General features: G+C 42.1%; 1 protein-coding gene across 4 annotated transcripts in view; it reads right to left on the bottom strand.

Annotated features, from left to right (window-relative positions):
* LOC124721868 (sulfate transporter-like) overlaps positions 1-20530 on the bottom strand; it is a 478624-nt gene that overhangs the window by 118899 nt on the left and 339195 nt on the right. The gene's annotated exons all lie outside the window — the stretch shown is intronic.

Below are 20530 nucleotides of genomic sequence, written 5' to 3' on the forward strand. Positions count from 1 at the left end.
TAGCTGCAATCGGGGAAGGGGGGCGCGGGGGGGGGGGGGCGGGGAGCACGTGGTCATATTTAAGAGAAAGCGTCCTCTTTCTAGCATTTTTTGGTAAATGTCAACTTTAAAACGTTACAGAAGTAATGAATCATTGTTTCGTTGCCTTCCGATTAATCGTTTTGTCGTAATAAAGGCGTGTGTACAGTGCCGCAATTCGCCCATGTATGTATGAACGAAACGAAAAGGTTAAATGCAAGCTCTGTTGTTGGCTATCAGAGCTGTTATGTTTTCATGCTCATAAATCTACATAAAGCGCTAATAATCCGCATTTAACTTATGGTCCTTTGCGTCTTTATTCGCCGCGTGCTCGCGGATCTTATGTTGCCGGACATCTGAAAGTTACTAACTGGTTCTTCGTTGTTGCAGGGTTTATACCGGGGGTTCCCGTGGGGCAGGAAACGACCGTGCTGCCATTCGTTGTTGTGTACTTGTGGGAGACAGTCCTCGTGATATAGCAATTAACTGCCTTGTACCTGTGTGGAACCATGCATCATTTATAGGGTTGAGAATAGTCCACGATGAACAGAGCGCGTGCTTACATTGAGGCCGAAAAAGAACAGGGCACGAGCAGTTTCGTATTTGAACCAGGAAAGAGAACTTTTGTCTGTCTCCATATTTGTGAAACTACAGTCGACGGAATTTCGAGAGAATACAGAGAAACTTCTAGTCTTGCTGCACCAAAAGCTTGTTCTGACAGGCGACAGAAGTTTTCACTGGAAGAGCTTACACAGGTAGCCATAAGAAGGCATATCCGTTACTTCTATGTGGAAAAGCGGTTTCCAACAGTAGCAGCCGACTGGAAAAGTTGAAAACTGAAGTGATTGACTTTCCTGATATGTGTGAAATAACCGCTTGGCTCTGAGCACTATGCGACTTAACTTCTGAGGTCATTAGTCGCCTAGAACTTAGAACTAATTAAACCTAACTAACCTAAGGACATCACACACATCCATGACCGAGGCAGGATTCGAACCTGCGACCGGAGCGGTCGCTCGGCTCCAGACTGTAGCGCCTAGAACCGCACTGCTATTCAGAAACTGGGCTTCAGGTAAAAAACCTTCAACAAAAGACCTGTGCTGATGGAAAATAATCTCGTAGCAGGAAAAGTAGATGAGTTCTTGCTGGAAATAAGACACTTGCGAAATACTGGAAGGACTATTTATTATATCGATGAGAGTTGCGTGGTGTAAATCATTCCAGAAAGTTTCTTAAGGGCCAGAGGGGCCCGACCCAACCAGAAACTTTGTGATACGATTTTATTCTGTGCATTTTTTTTTCAGTATTATATCAAACAGTTTGAGTATGACATGACTTTGCTGTAGTACGAGGACAGAGACCAGAGGTAATTAGACTCAGTTTCCAGTGCTCCGGCGCACAGACAAGATGTGCTCTGAGCTGTCGGTAGCCAATGTCACGACAGTACCTATTAGGAAGTGTACTGCCCTCATTGGACAAGGAAATTAAAATTTTTTGGTTGCCGTGGCACACTGCGAATTCAACGTCATTGGACTAATTTGGGTTCTTGTCAAGAATAAGGTAGCAAATGAGAACAAGTATTCTAAAATAAATGACACTTTACACTTGTGTCTGCTAAGTTATGTGTACAAATATGAAAACTTATGCACAAACAGCCCACGGACTCTACTTACAACCGCGCTGATCCGCGTATACGACTGCAATAGCAGCAGCGAGACCCCAGCCAGCAGCCAATGCGATTAAGGTAGATTTTATTTCATTCGTCATTATTTCCTGCAAAATCTATTCCAGCTAATCCATTTTTCATTTACTCTAAAAATGTACAATACATTTCACTCTTAATTTATTGGTAACTGCTTATACTGCGAGTGTTTACTCGCAGTTTCCCGTTTGCCCTCCACTGCCTACAACTACTGCTTGCGTTAATGGTGTATTGGAATGCGAGTACGAAGTTGCCATTCTTCGCTGGTGAATAGGCACTTATCGCGCATTACAGCAGCGGCAGCACACTGGTACGACAACTACGCCCTACCACAGCCTCGCATAGCTTGCACTACTAACGCAACTGCCCTACAAACTTGCAACTGACAAACATGGGGAGTATTCATTTGTGATGATCTACGATGTAACCAGCAATTTTTCAGGCTTTATGGCCGTGCTTTCTCTGCTGCAGTAGCTCCAAAGGTAAACTCTATTGCAGCATCGTTATACCGATGAGAATCCGTCTTGTAACGTTACGCGTATTTAGGCGAGCTAATTGGACGAATCAGGTGCGTCAGCGAAGGTTTAATCCCAGTACGCGGAAAAGATGGCTAAGTTACAGCTCTCTGAACTTCGACAATAAACGACAGTTACAAACTAATGCAAATCTGAATACATTGGCGACTTCAGATAAATGAGGTGCATCCAGTGACCCAACAATATTTCGGTATCTCTCAAACTACTGAAGTTAATATTTCATCGTAAATAAATTTTTCACAATGAACCTCTCAATTAACAACTTTTCTTTCATTCGATTTCAATTAAGAATACCACAGATGACAGCATTGCACTATAACCATCATCTCTGAAAACTACATATCGATATCTATTTTATTTCTCGATTAATTACATCTTTTTTATCACGCAAATGTTTGTCAGAACATTGTACTCCATATTTACACAGTAAATGAACACAGCATCAATATCTCATACTGTCATACATGTGGCCGGCCGCTGTACCCGAGCGGTTCTAGACGCTTCAGTCCGGAACCACACGGATGCTACGGTCGCAGATTCGAATCCTGCCTCGGGCATTGATGTGTGTGATGTCCTTAGGATAGTTAGGTTTAAGTAGTTCTAAGTCTAGGGGACTTATGACCTCAGCAGATAAGTCCCATAGTGCTTAGAGCCATTTGAACCAATTTAGTCATACATGCGTATTTATTTAATGAACCGTTTACTATTTTCCCACTAACTTTTTGTAAATGTTGAATGAAAGTCCTATTAAAAACTGTGCTAATTTAAAATTGGTCAATCGCATATGTTAGTGGATACCATAATTGAAAAGAGAACCAATAAACGCTTCTTTCAAGAAGGCATAAATAATTGTTAAAACCTTATTTAAGGACAATCTGTTGTCATTTACCGTGAGCACACTTGTGCAAAAATGAGGCCCTATTTATTTATTTAAGAACCAATTATTATTTATGTTTAATGTAAATGACCTGACTGTAATCAAATGTTTATGACTCTTTTCATTTAAATATTGTTGTAACATATTAGTTTAATCCAGGAAGTCCTCAAGATGAGCCAAATCATATTAGTAGATTGCATGAACGATGTATTTTTTATGGAGACGGTTTTCAGCCAATGGAAAAGCAGACAGTAGAGGAACATTAGGGAGTCAAGTCGAACTGGGACTCTTCGAGTGAAAATATCAAGGGAGCGATTCTCGACACTTTTATGAGAGTCCTGGATGGAGGCAGACCTGCTTCTGGTAACGACTGGTATTCGGTCATGGAGATGATTGATTCTGGGCGGTGAATAGCCGCTAACTTGCTTTCTTATGAAGGGACTTTATGTTTTGAGAGTCTGTACGTGCTCCAGAGTAGGACTCTTAAATTTTTCCGAGTGTATGGAAGTGTGCATAGACAGAGAATGGGTTACTATTCTTTGTATCACATATGATAATTTGTAAATCATCATGTTGAAATCTGAACTGTTTTGAGCTGGTGAACCTCGCGAGTATTTTGATCACGAAATGGACATAGTTTTCGCGTATCATCTATGATTACTTACACTACTGGCCATTAAAATTGCTACACCAAGAAGAAATGCAGATGATAAACGGGTATTCATTGGACAAATATACTATACTAGAACTGACATGTGATAACATTTACTCGCAATTTGGGTGCATAGATCCTGAGAAACCACTATCCAGAACAACCACCTCTGGCCGTAATAACGGCCTTGATACGCCTGGGCGTTGAGTCAAACAGAGCTTGGATGGCGTGTACAGGTACAGCTGCCCATGCAACTTCAACACGATACCACAGTTCATCAACAGTAGTGACTGGCGTATTGTGACGAGCCAGTTGCTCGGCCACCATTGACCAGACGTTTCTAATTGGTGAGAGATCTGGAGAATGTGCTGACCAGAGCAGCAGTCGAACATTTTCTGTGTTCAGAAAGGCTCGTACAGGACCTGCAATATGCGGTCGTGCATTATCTTGCTGAAATGTAGGGTTTCGCAGGGATCGAATGAAGGGTAGAGCCACGGGTCGTAACACATCTGAAATGTAACGTCCACTGTTCAAAGTGCCGTCAATGCGAACAAGAGGTGACCGAGACATGTAACCAATGGCACCCCATACCATCACGGCGGGTGATACGCCAGTATGGCGATGGCGAATACACGCTTCCAATGTGCGTTCACCGCGATATCGCCAAACACGGATGCGACCATCATGATGCTGTAAACAGAACCTGGATTCATCCGAAAAAATGACGTTTTGCCATTCAGGTTTGTCCTAGAGTACATCATCGCAGGCGCTCCTGTCTGTGATGCAGCGTCAAGGGTAACCGCAGGCACGGTCTCCGAGCTGATAGTCCATGCTGCTGCAAACGTCGTCGACCTGTTTGTGCAGATGGTCGTTGTCTTGCAAACGTCCCCATCTGTTGTCTCAGGGATCGAGACGTGGTGCACGATCCGTTACAGCCATGCGGATAAGATGCCTGTCATCTCGACTGCTAGTGATACGAGGCCGTTGGGATCCAGCACGGCGTTCCGTATTATCCTCCTGAACCCACCGATTCCATATTCTGCTAACAGTCATTGGATCTCGACCAACGCGAGCAGCAATGTCGCGATACGATAAACCGCAATCGCGATAGGCTACAATCCGACCTTTATCAAAGTCGGAAACGTGATGGTACGTATTTCTCCTCCTTACACGAGGCATCACAACAACGTTTAACCAGGCAACGCCCGTAAACTGCTTTTGTGTATGAGAAATCGGTTGGAAACTTTTCTCATGTCAGCACGTTGTAGGTGTCGCCACCGGCGCCAACCCTGTGTGAATGCTCTGAAAAGCTAATCATTTGCATATCACAGCATCCTCTTCCTGTCGGTTAACTTTCGCGTCTGTAGCACATCTTCGTGGTGTAGCAATTTTAATGGCCAGTAGTGTAGTTTGGGGATTTTGCTGCAATTCTCGTAACGCCGTCAACGTAACTTTACTGCATTTATTAAGGGTATTTTCTGTCTGTGTTTTAACTGATCATCATAGGACCATTTTCATTTTATCTGTGACGTCCTTTTCTTGAATAAACATAATTCAACACGATATTCTGTCGGATGTATCAAATACAGACGTTAGAATAGAACCCTTGCTATTAAATTATTCGTTTTAGTATATTTTATTAACTGAAACTTTTCGCTAAGGCATAGACTGTTTGACTGCAGGATCACAGCTACAGGTTATTATTTGCAGCAAGTTATCTGCGCGGCAGGAAAGCAGACGCGCGCGGCTTGACCCTACGACTACATCGAGCTATTCTTTTCAGAGCCGTGCATAGCCCGAGGTAACGAGGCAACTGGTTTGCTCGTATGGGATGCTGTTTGGAACAGCAACTACTCAGCTGCAGCAAACGTTAGGAACCGCCGCAGACTACAAATAGAAAAAGATTGTATCTTTAAACTGGGCAAAGGAATTTTTTCTTATAATTACAGTGTGGCTTCTATGACTCCTCAAGTTCAACATTCGACAAAAATCTTCGAAAAACCACGCTTTCCCTTAAATATTACCGCGCTATGTCAGCCCCTTTTTTTAACTAAAATGTAATATTCAGACACAACGTATAAGCCGGCATTTTCACGATTCCAGCAAGGTACAACAAATTTATGTTCGTCACGCGATGTAACCGGAATATGAGTTCAAAATCAGGGCTCAATCACCATGAAACTGATAACAAGCCAGAAGCGCGTTCGAGGCAGTAGAATCATTTTGCCTTTTGTCGCAAATGCTTGTTCTCTAGGCTTTTTAAATGAAGTTCCAAAGAAAGATCGTCTTCTTGCCTCCAAGGTTCCCACCTGAGGTCACGGAGTCTATCCGAAACACATTCGTACTGATCAAAGAAACCGAAAACACTAACAGCACATTTGTGAATTGCATCGATGTCTTCCTTCAGACTGACCTGGTGAGAATCACAAACACTAGAGCATTACTTTAGAATGGGTAACACAAGCTTTTTCATACCAATGGTGTGGCCGTACGAGAACAACATACATACGACTGAGTGAACCACACAAAGCTACGTTTTATCTGAACTTGCTATTCGTTTTTTAGATCTGTGAAGTCAAACCTCGTCCAGCCACCTTGACTTATGTTTCCCATAACAATGATGAAAAAACTTGTCCATACGGGAGCAAACTATCAACGCATGTCGGGGACGTTGGGACGTTAAATGCATTATCTTAACGTATCCCTTATTATCTCGCTCAGTGTCTCGTGGATAATGAATAATATTTCTTTCTCCTTCTAATTCTGATAAACCGGTACTTCAGTTTACGAAAAAAAAGGTCTTTTACGTGACGGCCCACGCCTCACAATGTACAGGATGAGTCAAAAAGGACTTTACAATTTTTTAATGTTATAAAAATTTATTGAGATAATTTACAGAATGGGTGGATGTGTCATTTTGTAGCAAACATTTTGGTTCGATGTGACTACCACATGCGACGCGGCAAACATCCCACCGGTAATCAATTTCTTCCAATACTCGTTGCAACAAATCGGGCGTAACTTGTGCAATGGCAGCGTAGATTCTGTTTTTCAGGTCGGCTAAATTGTTTGGTAGGGAGAAACATACACATGGTCTTTAATTAAACCCCAGAGAAAAAAATCTAGTGGTGTCAAATCTGGGGAGCGAAGTGCCACACGATTTGTCCCTCGCGGCATATTACCCCTAGATGCAATGTTTCAAGATTCATTTCCAAGTAAGTAATCTAGGCATATACTATAATACAGGGTGCGTCAAAAAATGTATACACACTTTGAACTGTCATAGACAATTTATTTCCCATTCTACAAGGTTAAATATCTGTGAGAAAGTAATGTTATGTTTCTTGAATAGGTGGCGGCAGTGGCAACGAAGTAACTGCAACATGGCGGACGTGCGTTTGAGCTTTGAAGCGCGGAAGCAGATAATTAAGTGGTACTGGAAGTTTGGGAATGTAGCTGCGGTTCGAAGATGGTGGAGAAGTGAGTATGGTACAGAACCACCTTCAAGGTTAACAATTACACGTCTAAGAGACAAATTCGAAATTCATGGAACAGTGTGTGATGTGCATAAAGGTCGATCAGGGCCACCTCGTACAGCTACAAGTAATGATTCCACAATTGCGGTCTGGAAATGTTTCAGCGTTCGCCTAAAAAATCTTCAAGGCAAGCGTCACTTGAGACTAATGAAGTGCTAGTAGTGTGCTACGCATTCTGAAGAAAGGCAAGTTTCGTGTGTACATTCCAAGGCTGGTGCAACAGTTAAGTGACGACGATCCAGATCGAAGGTTTGAATTTTGTGAATGTGTTCAGGAGATGGTGAGACGTGAACCGGGATTTATGGGTAGCATAATTTGGTCGGATGAAGCCCAATTCAAACTCAATGGAACTGTGAATAGGCACAATTGTGTGTACTGGGCTGAAGATAATCCTCACATTACAGTTTAAAAGGCTGTGAATTTGCCTGGTGTAAATGTGTGGTGTGGTTTGTCTGCAAGGGGACTCATTGGGCATCGGGCTTCCTGCACGCTCTCCAGACCTCACGCCGCTGGATTTCTTCTTATGGGGCACAGTAAAAGATGAGGTGTACAAATGTAAACCACGTAACCTGGACGCACTTTGGAATGAGATTCAGGCAGTGTGAGCAGAAATCTCACTGGACACTTTGGTACGATGTACGGAATCAGTATTGATGCTGAAGGCCACTAGTTTGAACATTAAAGGCCACCAGTTTGAACATTAATCACATTTGCAAAGTACATTTATTTTTCCAATTGGACTTTAAGCTTTCCGTTTCCAGAAATTTAACATTGTAGAACGGGAAATAAATTTTCTATGACGCTTCAAAGTGTGTGTACATTTTTTGACGCACCCTGTATACGTATAGGTCCCATAGGAATCGCGAACCCTATTTACGGCACGCACAGGGGCGTTTCATCACTCTTTCTTCCAAAGCTCTATATGCGAATGGAAAGGGAAGAGGTCCTAATAAGTAGTACAATGAGACGTACTCCTTGCCATGGACTTCACAGTGGTTTGAAGACTATAGACGTAGATGCAAAAGCACGTCATCGCATAAATGTTGGTGGAAGGCAGACAAAAGGCAAGCAACACCCACGAGGTTGTCGAGAGGACGGAGCTGGACGTGACTATTAAAGGCAGAGTGTCACGCTATGGAGCTTCGTCAGCGGCTGAGGCTGCGCTGTCAGCATCCGCGCCCATCCCCCACACCACACAGGCGCCAGCGTTATCTACACGTTACGATCTACTCTGCAGGACATGCGATACCGCCGCGGAGGCACCCCTACCCGGAGGTGCACCGGACCCAAGCGTACGCTTCTCGGTATGGCTGGGTGGGAGTTATCGTCGAAACATGAGCTCGCGATCTATCAGTAAGTTAGTTGCAAATTTATGCTCAAAGCAACTGCGCTGCTAATTTTATTTTACATTTAACAATGTGCAACAGAGCCGTCTTATACGAATGACAGGCTTCTAAGTTCTTGTAACTCACAAGTTTAATTGAATCCTCTTTAAATTTGAACTAAACTTAGAGACATTTCCCAGGATTTTGCGAAAAATAAATATCGGACAGTTGATCTTCTACGAATATTTTTCTTATTTTTAAAATTGAAAGACTAATTATATTTCAGTGTTCTATATGTGATCATGGAGATTATAAAAGATGTGTTTTTGATAAATCTCAAATCAAAATTAATATGCCAATAAATTTTTTAGTACTAGGACTGGATTAGTTATTCGGACTAACTAACACGTCAGCTAAGGCCGTAAAGGTTGTGCTCGAACAGCTCTGAAGGATAACTTAGGACTGTATCTGAGGCTACAGTTTGCTCGAAACGCCAACATTTCGCCAGTATCAAAACAATGAAAGTAAAAGCAGGGGAGATATCAGGAAAAAATACAGCCCTACAACTGAAGTTATCATAATATTAGTAAATTATAAGAAGAAAAAAAAATAATCTTATAAAAGTTATGCTAGTACTTTCTAATATAAAAAAAATTGTGGCTGTGTACAAATGTGTAATCCTGTGCGATTACCAAACCACACAAGTAGTATACAAAAATTAAAATTAAGTGATGTGGCTAATATAGGGACGGTTTGGTGTTGTTTTCGTGTGTTTCAAGAGATTAAATACTGAGCCAAATACGAGGAGAAAAAGAGACAAACATTACAAATAATGTAGACTGGATTTAGAAACCGATGTTCATCAGTAAGTGACACATTTGAGACTAAAAAAAGAAATACGGTGACAAAGAACGTAGGGACACAACTAAATCGATATAGAAAGCTACAGCAAAGTGTATCCAAGCACTAACGAGTTTCGTACTAGCTTGTCAGATAAAGTGTGACTAAAGGAAAAATTAAGATAAAATCAGATTACTAAAACGGTGCAGCAACAGTTCGTTTGATTGATTTCGTTATTCGATGAGCTACCATAATGCACTTTCCGTATGTACGTGGCATAACTTTTTATAATTACATAAAATTGGCACAAGTATTTTAGTGGTGAGAGAGAGACCGAGGAAAAAAGTATTAAAGTGACGTGTTGCCTAGCTGTCATATTTGCACTCGTCTGCTCGTGAAGAACATTCCAATAAAGCGATTGTCGCGAGTACACAAACGGCGACACTTTACGGTCCGTTTTGAAATCTTTGCATTCAAAATTAACTTAATGAACCTTATGCAGGAATTAGCTGATAAATTTCTTTCATTGCAGTGATGTTGAATTCGTGGCAGGCAACAGTAGCTAATTATTTCCGAGCGGTCTTCGGCATATTACGTAATAACAGGTGACTCACGATTGTTGCCCTATGGAAAAGACAAGGCACCTGGCGACTGGTGTGGGCACTGTTGATGGAAAAACTGTTAACTTTCTTTCTGAAGGGATAATTGTGGTCACAAAATTCCGTGTTAAATATGTGTAAATGCAAATGTGTATTTCAGAATAGAAAGTTAAACTTTAAATACACGTAACTGGAGCGAGTACGAAGGTTCTCGTATTAATAGTCCCGGTGATTCGTTAATACCGCTGAGGGGCAGTAAAGCGGACATCTGGAGAAAATAAATTGACGATTCTCTAGTGAAATTGTCATAAATACTGCCACATAGACAACGGAACAGGGTAGCGGAAAAAAAGAATGAGTTCACTGTGAGCAGGATGAAAGAGAGAGAAATGCATATACAGCATCATTCGTAAAGCTAAAGTAAACGAAAACACAGGGATTAAGCGATAATAGTGGCAGAAACGAGGTCAACATGTGAAGACCTCCCTCAAAGATGGTTGTATATCATATTTTTGGCAAAATTGTTGAGATTTCACTGCAATACAATGATACAGCACAGGGGACATGCTACCACAGTAACATACTTTTTTATGTTTACAATTTGAGTTATTTACAGCTGTGAAGTTGACCATAATAGGAGGACGTTGTATACCAAAGAAAATGGCGGACTTAGCAGATGTCAAGTTTCACTCCAAATCACATTGTATGGGTCAATAAAAGCAGAGAAAGAAAAAAAATCCATTAACTTGGAAGCAGAGTGTCATACTGCTGGTAAAGACGTGCCTGAAAAAAACTGCATCAAAAGCGGTACGTATAAGAACGTTGTAATTCATTATAGCCTAATAATTGTACACTATAATAATTTGCTTGGCCATTGATTTGGCAAAACAACAACTGGACAATGATACTTTTGTGCAATGGCACAAATACTAGCAAAATTTTTGACAGGCTTTTAAACTGTCCAGTTACAACAGTTAAATTATAATTTCCAGCAATACCACAAAGCCAGGAGGAAGATTTTTCAACAACAGAGCAAGAAATTTCTGAAGCCATCGAGTACTCAAAAACAACAAATCAAATGTTGAAGACTCCATTATAGCAGAATTATTGGATTGGTTAGAATAAAAGATTATAAACGATTGACAATTGCTTTCTGAGATCATAAGTGAAACTGAAAAGATTCCAGAAGAGTGGAAAGTAGCGTTAGTCCACACGTTACATCAAAAGAGAGACAAACAATATGTTAGCAAGTACAGGAGAGTCACTTCTGCTAATGGTAAACAAAATATTATCAAAATACTGCTGGACAGTGGTGTAGAAACTTTAGACAAACAACTGGGAAAATATCAGGGAGGTTTTAGAAAGGGAATATGCTGCACAGAATAGATTTTTAACTTAAAATCAATGATTCACCACAGAAAGTTAACCAGCAAACCTATAACAGTATCATTTATTGATTTCAAAAAAGCATCTGATTCGGTAGATAGAGAAACTATCTCAGCCATTTGAAATAAAACTGGTGTAAGACAAGGGGATGGCTTATCGTCTTTACTGGTTAACTGTGTTCTAGAAATAATGGTAAGGGTCTGGAATTTAGAGCTAAGGAATTATAAAATTGAACCAATAATTCTATGAAGAAAAATAAATGAAATTAAGGTAAACTGCCTGGCCTTTGCAGACGATTCTGCAATACTTTCAGAAAATCTGATAGACGCAGTTATGCAAATAATCCTTGTGAAACAAACAGCAAATAGAGCTGGTCTCAAAATTTCAGCTAAAAAACAAAATTAATTACAAACATAAAAATGTACCAAAATTCATAGAAACACATATAGGTAAAATAGAGCGCGTAAGTAAATTCAAATATTTCGAAGAAACTATACAACAGTACGGACTAGAAAAATTTGGAGTAGATGTAAGAATTAACAAAATGGAGAGAGCATGTGGTTTGACAAAGAATATTAACAAGAAATGCATATGTCGGAAAACAAAACAAACACTATATCACAGTGGTACAACCAGAATGTTTATATGAATGTGAATGCCTAACAGTTTGGACAGAATAGAGGTACCTGAACAACGGATAGTTAAAAAAAAATAATGGGTGCATTACAAACTACAGATGACTGGAAAATGAGAGGTAATGAAGAGATCTACAAAAATATACAGAAAATATCAGAAGTAAGGGCTAAAAGCAGATACATTTTTTTGGAAACCTCTACTGAATGAATGAGGACAGTTTCACGAAACAAATATTCCTGTATTTCTGGAAGCAGAAATCGACATCAGCATGGATTACAGAACCAAGGAAAGATCTAGAAAGAAACGACATTAAAGAATCGGAAATAACAGATAGAAATCTTTTTAAGAATAAAATATTAAACACAGAAAGGTTTCAACGCAGAAGGAAATAGTAACTGGGATCAACATGGACAGAAGGAAGGAAAAGAAAACATGGGGAGAAGATGAAGAAGTACTGGAAAAATAGAAAGCAAGAAGGAAAGAAGAGTAACTGAAGTTGTTACATGATTCTTGTTGGTCAATAAGCAAACAAAAAATAATAATTTAAAAAATAATTCAAGAAATAAAAACACAAATTCAGAGCTTTCAAACTGATTCAGGTTGTACACATTCAATGGCTGAAAGATGGTAATTTTGATAATTTATACATAAAATTAATTTTAAATTAAGATCCATCGGACTCACTGTCTTGCTTCTACATTGTGATCTGTAATTCACAAGTCACTGTACACTGTGTTGGAGGACACTGTGTACCATTTCACCTACCCTACATTCAGCGAAAAGACGAAAAATCTAAATCAGGATTGCCGGGCGCGGGTTTGAACCGCCGTCCTCTCGAATGCGAGCCCGGTGTGCTAACCACTGCGCCATCTCGATCGGTACAAAACGGCTCTGTATATAGTTCTTTACATGTTCCAGTACCTCTTATCTTACGTGAACTGTATGTTGGATACCAATAGTCCGGCCGCGGTGGTCTAGCGGTTCAGGCGCTCAGTCCGGAACCGCGCGGCTGCTACGGTCGCACGTTCGAATCCTGCCTCGGGCATGGATGTGTGTGATGTCCTTAGGTTAGTTAGGTTTAAGTAGTTCTAAGTTCTAGGGGACTGATGACCACAGATGTTAAGTCCCATAGTGCTCAGAGCCATTTGAGCCATACGAATAGTGTTTTCGCGAAAATATCGAAAACTATTTCTTGAGGGTATTTTTGTCCTGTCGTTGCAACTACAAAAATGCATGATTTTTTCACCAGACGCGTTTCGCTTTATTGAGATAAAGACCACTGATGATGCTTTACTTCAATGGAGTGAAACGCGTCTAGTGAAAAAAAATCAGGCATTTTTGTAGTTGCAACGACAGGACAAAAATACCCTCAAGAAATAGTTTTCGATATTTTCGCGAAAACACTATTCGTATCCAACATACAGTTCACGTAAGATAAGAGGTACTGGAACATGTAAAGAGCTATATACAGAGCCGTTTTGTACCGATCGAGATGGCGCAGTGGTTAGCACACTGGACTCGCATTCGAGAGGACGACGGTTCAAACCCGCGCCCGGCCATCCTGATTTAGGTTTTCCGTCATTTCCCTGAATCGTTTAAGGCAAATGCCGACATGGTTCCTTTGAAAGGGCACAGCCTACTTCCTCCTCCATCCTTCCCTGTGACGCTGTGGTGCGTCTCCAGTGACATTGTCGACGAGACGTTAAACACTAATGTCTTACTCCACAGCCATTTTGTTCCCTCTCTTTTTTTTTGTTTTTGTTTTTGCGAGTGACACAAGATACCATATGGTGGCTTGCGGAGTATGTATGCGTTCTAAAAAATTTGGAAGGGACGTCACGATCACATGATCAGCTTATAAGCTTACAGTGACCTACAGTTCAGATCAATATTAAATAACACAAGAATCTGCAACTTTCATGTGGAATTGGCGTGTGTGTGTGTGTGTGTGTGTGTGTGTGTGTGTGTGTGTGTTTTTCACGGTTCAGTCTGGACAAACCTATATGTAAACACTGGACTCGTTTCCCATCTCCACAGTAAATTAGTCTTGTATGAAAGAGCTACAACCTAAGTCTCGTGATAACTATGCACCACATCTATCAATCGAAGAGTGGCCGAGCGGCTCTAGGCGCTACAATCTGGAACCGCGCGACCGCTACGATCGCAGGTTCGAATCCTGCCTCGGGCATGGATGTGTGTGATGTCCTTAGGTTGTTAGGTTTAAGTAGTTCTAGGTTCTAGGGGACTGATGACCACTGCAGTTAAGTCCCATAGTGCTCAGAGCCATTTGAACCATTTTATTAATCAATGGTTTACAAGCAAATCCCGTAATTTTTACTGAACACCACAGAAAAATCCGTAAACGTGTTACATAAGTGATAAATAATAACTGTATATTAGATCATACATGACGCATAATCATGAGAATTTTATGACTGCATATTGGCATTATCTTTATATACTATTCCAAGTAGTCAATCCATATTAACGACAGCCAGTTCCACATTGTAGCTAAAAGTGTATTTGCATATTTAAATAATGCATTGCTGAGAAATACACTGAACGATTCCCCCCACAAACGCTGTAGGATAGAAAATGATGGAGAAATGCGCTTTATTTAAAAAAATAAATACACATATCTCTATAGCTAAGCTGCCGAGAGCCAACTGCCAGCAGCAACGACGAGAGTCGACTCAGACGCAGAAATATGTCTATCACACTTGCTCGGCCACATATAGTAGGTAAAGCGGTTAGCGGGAAGTTACGAGATACAGACCACTGCAGAGAAACGGACCCAGCTCCGATAAGCAGCAATACCGCCTATATTAACTTTAATTACATCTATAGGCATACAGTGTAGTTTTATAAGCCATTATCGGTACTGGTTGCCTTGTTATAATCAGAGCATCCATGTATTGTACTACACCCTGCCACTACCGAATATTCCGTTAAAACTAGTCTTTCACAGCATAGACAGACCCAGTTGAAATATAACACTTATGTATTATGCATATATCTTATATGTCAACAATCTCATCCTACGTTAACTTTCCCACCTCTTTTTGTTTATGGAGGGGCATGAGAGGAGGAGGAGCAGATCAGTGTTTAACGTCCCGTCGGCAACGAGGTCATTAGAGACGGAGCACAAGCTCGGATTAGGGAAGGATGGGGAAGGAAATCGGCCGTGCCCTTTCTAAGGAACCATCCCGGCATTTGCCTGCAGCGATTTAGGGAAATCACGGAAAGCCTAAATCAGGATGGCCGGACGCGGGATTGAACCGTCGTCCTCCCGAATGCGAGTCCAGTGTCTCTGCCACCTCGCTCGGTTTTGTTTATGGGTAGAGTCGTCATGGTACAATGATTAACTAGATTTTTTCCACATTCTTAACACCAGCAAAAACCTCTGGGAAGGTGGAACCTTTGCGAGGCATAGCAGCCATAAATAATGAAACATGTTTCCCAGTCTTTGCTCTATAGGAAGTACTCGATCCCAGTACTGTGAATGACGAACTGATTAAACAAGTAGCCAGTCATCTGTACCCTCTCGCCATTAGTAGCCGCTCTGTTAAAACTACATTCTTGTAACACATATGAATCCCATACTGATTTAAAAATTGTAATTTGCTTACGACGAATAGAGAGCCATATAGCAGCGCAACATAAAATTCAACCAAGAGAGACACTGACGAGCCAGAACATTATGAACACCTGCTTAACGGAGTATTGCTCCACGTTGGAATACAATACATCAGCGATACTGCGTTGCATGTATTCGACAAGTCATTGGCAGGTTTTTGGACGTATGAGGCACCAGATGTCTACTGACTGGTAACGCAGTACCCGTAAATTAAAGACCGGTGGCCGGCCGCTGTGGCCGAGCTGTTCTAGGTGCCTCAGTCCTGAACCGCAAGACTGCTACGGTCGCAGGTTCGAATCCTGCCTCGGGCATGGATGTGTGTGACGTCCTTAGGTTAGTTAGGTTTAAGTAGTTCTAAGTTCTAGGGGACTGATGACCTCAGATGTTAAGTCCCATAGTGCTCAGAGCCATTTGAACGATTTTGAACGACTGGTGATTTGGACATGCGAAGCTCGTGCCCAATAGCGTCCCAGCTGTGTTGCATCGGGCTCAGATCAAGCAAAGTTGGTGGTCAAGTCACCAACATGAGTTCAGTATGAGGCTTCTCACACCACTGTAAGACGCTTCTGATCTCGTGACACGAACGTTTCCCCACTGGAAGACGCCATCGCCATCGGGGAAAACACCAAAACATAAAGGCACGGAGGCAGTCGGCAGCAATATTCACGTTGTCCTCAGCTGTCACGGTGCCTTCGATTCCTACCACACGCCCCTTGGAAACCCTCGGGAATCTCTCCCATAGCACATTACTGCACTCAGCATCCGTGGCGCGCCGCACGTTTCGAAAAGCCGTTCTCCTGGATGACTACGTATCCAGACAACACTATCGACCTGGTGTAAAAAGAAACGAGATTAATCTGACCAGGTGACACTTTTCCATTGGTCCACTGTTCAGCCTTTATGACTTCGTGTCCACACCAAACGGAATTGGCGATGACGTTGGATTGACGTGGGAACATATAGGAGCCCCACGATCAACAACGTGCTCTTAAAAATGTGCTTCGAAACAGCAAATGCCCGTAACAGCATTGTAATCTGTTTTTAGATCTGCCACAGATCGCTACCTATCCTGATTTACACAGCGGGCAAACCCGCGACATTCGCCCTCTGTGATGAGGGGTTGACGTCCAACACTTTGTTGCGTACTCGTGGTTTCATTATCGTTCAACTACTTTCCACTGATGCTCGCGACAGTAGGCTAAGCGCAAATTGAGACGCGTGTAGCACGTGTGACGTCGCGCACACATACTTAGCACGCGCCGGTTGGCGACGCTCTGCGCTAACAGAATCGAAGCGCGCGAACCCTATAGTCCTCCTCAGGCGAATTTACAGAAAATAGTCAGTAAAAATATTTGATTTTTGCCTTGCTTGTAGCGTTATATGTCAGGTATTTATTTACAGCTCGTACAAAATAGACACGTGTTTCAAAGTTTTACTGAGCTTCAGAGTAGTCACCAGCATTGTGTATAAGCCGTTGTCAGCGATGTGGAAGTCGTAGGACACACTTAGCAGTACCAATTGTGTTGACAGTTCGAGCGGCGCTGTCTATTGCCCGACGAATTTGTAGCAGCTCTGTAGCGAATGCCGTGAAGTGTTTCCTTCAGTTTATAGAGTTGAACTTACGAGGGCTTAAGTCAGGGGAGTGCAGTACGTGGTATAGCACTTAGCAGCCCCATCAGTCAGACAAATCAGTAACAGCTTGCACTGTACGTGCTTGAGCATTGCCCTGCAAAATGATGGTCAGAAAGCGTCATCACTGCTGGTGGTCAGAAAGTGTCATCACTTCTGTCTCTAAGCCGGTAGAAGGTTGTGTTCCAAAAATGAACAGCATAGAGACAGAAGTGATGACACTTTCTGCAGGACATGACCATTATTCTGCAGAACAATGCTCAAGCACGTATAGTGCAAGCTGTTACTGATTTGTTTGGCTGATGGGGCAGCTAGGTGCTATACCACCTACTCTACTGCCCTGACTTAAGCCCTCGTGAGTTCAACTCGATTTCTAAACTGTAGGAAATACTTCACGGCATTCGTTTCAGAACTGCTACAAATTCGTCGGGCAATAGGCCGAGCCGCTCAAACTGCCAACACAACTGGCACTGCTAAGAGTATCCTACGACTTCGACATCGCTGGCAACGGGTTATCCACGATGCTGGTGACTACTTTGAAGGTCAGTAAAACTTTGAAACACGTATATATTTTGTACGATCTGTAAATAAATAGTTGCCACTATTAAAGTTCCAACCCTCGTACATTTTAGTTAAGACACTGAGCAGAATTCGAAAAATTTGTAATGAAAAAGAGGGATCGCTATGATTTTTCGTTTGGTTCGTGTCACACGATATGTTGCTTTGTATGAAATTTAGCTAACATACTGAATTTTTCTTTAGAGTTGGGAGCAGATCTCTTATTTGTCTCCGATCTCGAGAAAATGGATCCTACATAGCGCGTTCACTCTCGGTCTCATACCCGCGAGAATGAAATACTCACAACATCCCTCATATCTCATAAACCGCACGAGACATCGAAACGAGATTTTGGCGAATGATAGCACACAAGGAGGAGAGTATTTTGCCAATTCGTAAACACACGGAACTTTCTTATCTATGGCGATATATCAGAAGTTATACTTTCTATTTTATTTTTCCACTCCAATGACAGTAATTTTTTAAAGAGTTATCGACAGCTAGTGAAACAAGAGCTTCCTAATATGAAAATAAACATGAAATTTCTTCTCTTGTGTTACTGCAAACAGAGACAATGACGCTTTTTGTAAGCTACTGAACTCTCTGGTCGCCAATTACTTGTTTACAGAGACACTCTGTTTCAGAATTCTGCCGCAATAGCTGCTGCAAGAAGAGTTAGTGCAAATTATACTGTGTTTTGGCACAAGAGCCGGTCGCGGTGGCCTAGCGGTTCTAGGCGCTACAGTCTGGAACTGCGCGACCGCTACGTCGCAGGTTCGAATCCTGCCTCGGGCATGGGTGTTTGTGATGTCCTTAGGTTAGTTAGGTTTAAGTAGTTCTAAGTTCTAGGGGACTGATGACCTCAGAAGTTAAGTCCCATAGTGCTCAGAGCCATTTTTTTTTTTTTTTTTTTTGGCACAAGAAGTACAATTAAACCTGTCAACAAGAGAAATGTGGCCGCTACTCATAAATGGTGATGCGTCTTTGAATGGAAAAAAACCGGCTCTAAGCACTATGGGACTTAACATCTGAGGTCATCAGTCCCCTAGAATTAGAACTACTTAAACCTAACTAACCTAAGGACATCATACACGTCCATGCCCGAGGCAGGAGTCGAACCTGCGACCGTAGCAGCAGCGCGGTTCCGGACTGAAGCGCATAGAACCGAAAGGTTAACAGTTCACACAAAAGTAAATTACCAGTTCTGTTAGTTTTTTGGTTGAATCTCAGTAACCCATCGTATTTTTAACACTGAACGGTTGGAATGGAAACTTACGAAATGATTTAGTCCTTTTTTTCACCGTAGTCGTATGAGCGTCCCCTTGGGGCGGAATGCCACGCACATGCCAGATGCTGGTTATTCACCTACGGCTTGCCAAACTGACAATGTGTGATTCGGAATAAAACAGCTGTTATTGAGCAAAGTAAACAAACTGCCGGCCACTTTCGCCGTTTCCGAGCTGCTCGCTCCCAGGCGCCAAGCCATAACAGTCTACTCTTTGTCAGGGTCGCTCATGCCACTGAGTTTCAACATATTAGGCCCGTTTCATTGTTAGAATGATTTCCCACTTTTCTCTGCTGCGCTTATATATTTTCCTTACCGCGCCGTGAGGCCGCAACGGCACTAGGCGGCATTTAAATTCGTAATTGGGAGTGGTCGTCATGTTTTGCCTCATCAGTATATTCTGTAATACGACTGCCAGTATCACTGTTTGACAGTTTGTGTAGCCCATTATCGGTCTTCACTCTTCAGCGGAGAGTGCGGCGATCTGAAACTTCCTGGCGAATTATAACTGTGCGCCTGGCTGGGATTCGAACTTGGGACCTTTGCCCACGTGACCTGTTTTCGACATCCCAATAAACATGGTAAAAGCCTGCGCCATACAAATAATATCGCCATCACTCAGCCGGTTTCCAAATATTGAGGGATATCAGAAAAACTATCTAAAACCCTTCTGGAGTTAACGTGTCCTTACGCATTCTATCGCAGCTCTTTATATCCTAATGTAAGGCAAAGTCAAGCAGTTCAGCCACTGAGTGAAGCGGCGCAGTTGTTAAGACACTGGGCAAGAATTCGGGAGGAGTGGGTTTCAAATCGCTGTCCGGACATTCAGATTTAGGTTTCCCTAAATCAACAGAGGCGAATACCGTGCTTGCAATCTGTCTCTAACGATGTCGTCAGCGGAGCATTAAACCAAAATCTTCCCCCATTCTCCCTTCGCCGGACGCGGTGGTCTAGCGGTTCTAGGCGCTCAGTCCGGAACCGCGCGACTGCTACGGTCGCAGGTTCGAATCCTGCCTCGGGCATGGATGTGTGTGGTGTCCTTAGGTTAGGTAGGTTTAAGTAGTTCTAAGTTCTAGGGGACTGATGACCACAGGTGTTAAGTCCCATAGTGCTCAGAGCCATTTGTGCCATTCTCCCTTCCTTGCGTTACAGTCTCCATCGACAGGTTAACAGGGAGTGATAGACTTGAAGCCTTGCATATTTTATATCACTGTTCCCCGGAAAGCGAATTCCAGAACTTACTTATAAAGTGGGAGGAATATTTAATTCTGTGTAATATCTTGTAATTATTGTTCGATGCTCAAAAAAATGGGC

This window comes from Schistocerca piceifrons, chromosome X (genome assembly GCF_021461385.2).
Source record: "Schistocerca piceifrons isolate TAMUIC-IGC-003096 chromosome X, iqSchPice1.1, whole genome shotgun sequence".
NCBI lineage: Eukaryota > Metazoa > Arthropoda > Insecta > Orthoptera > Acrididae > Schistocerca > Schistocerca piceifrons.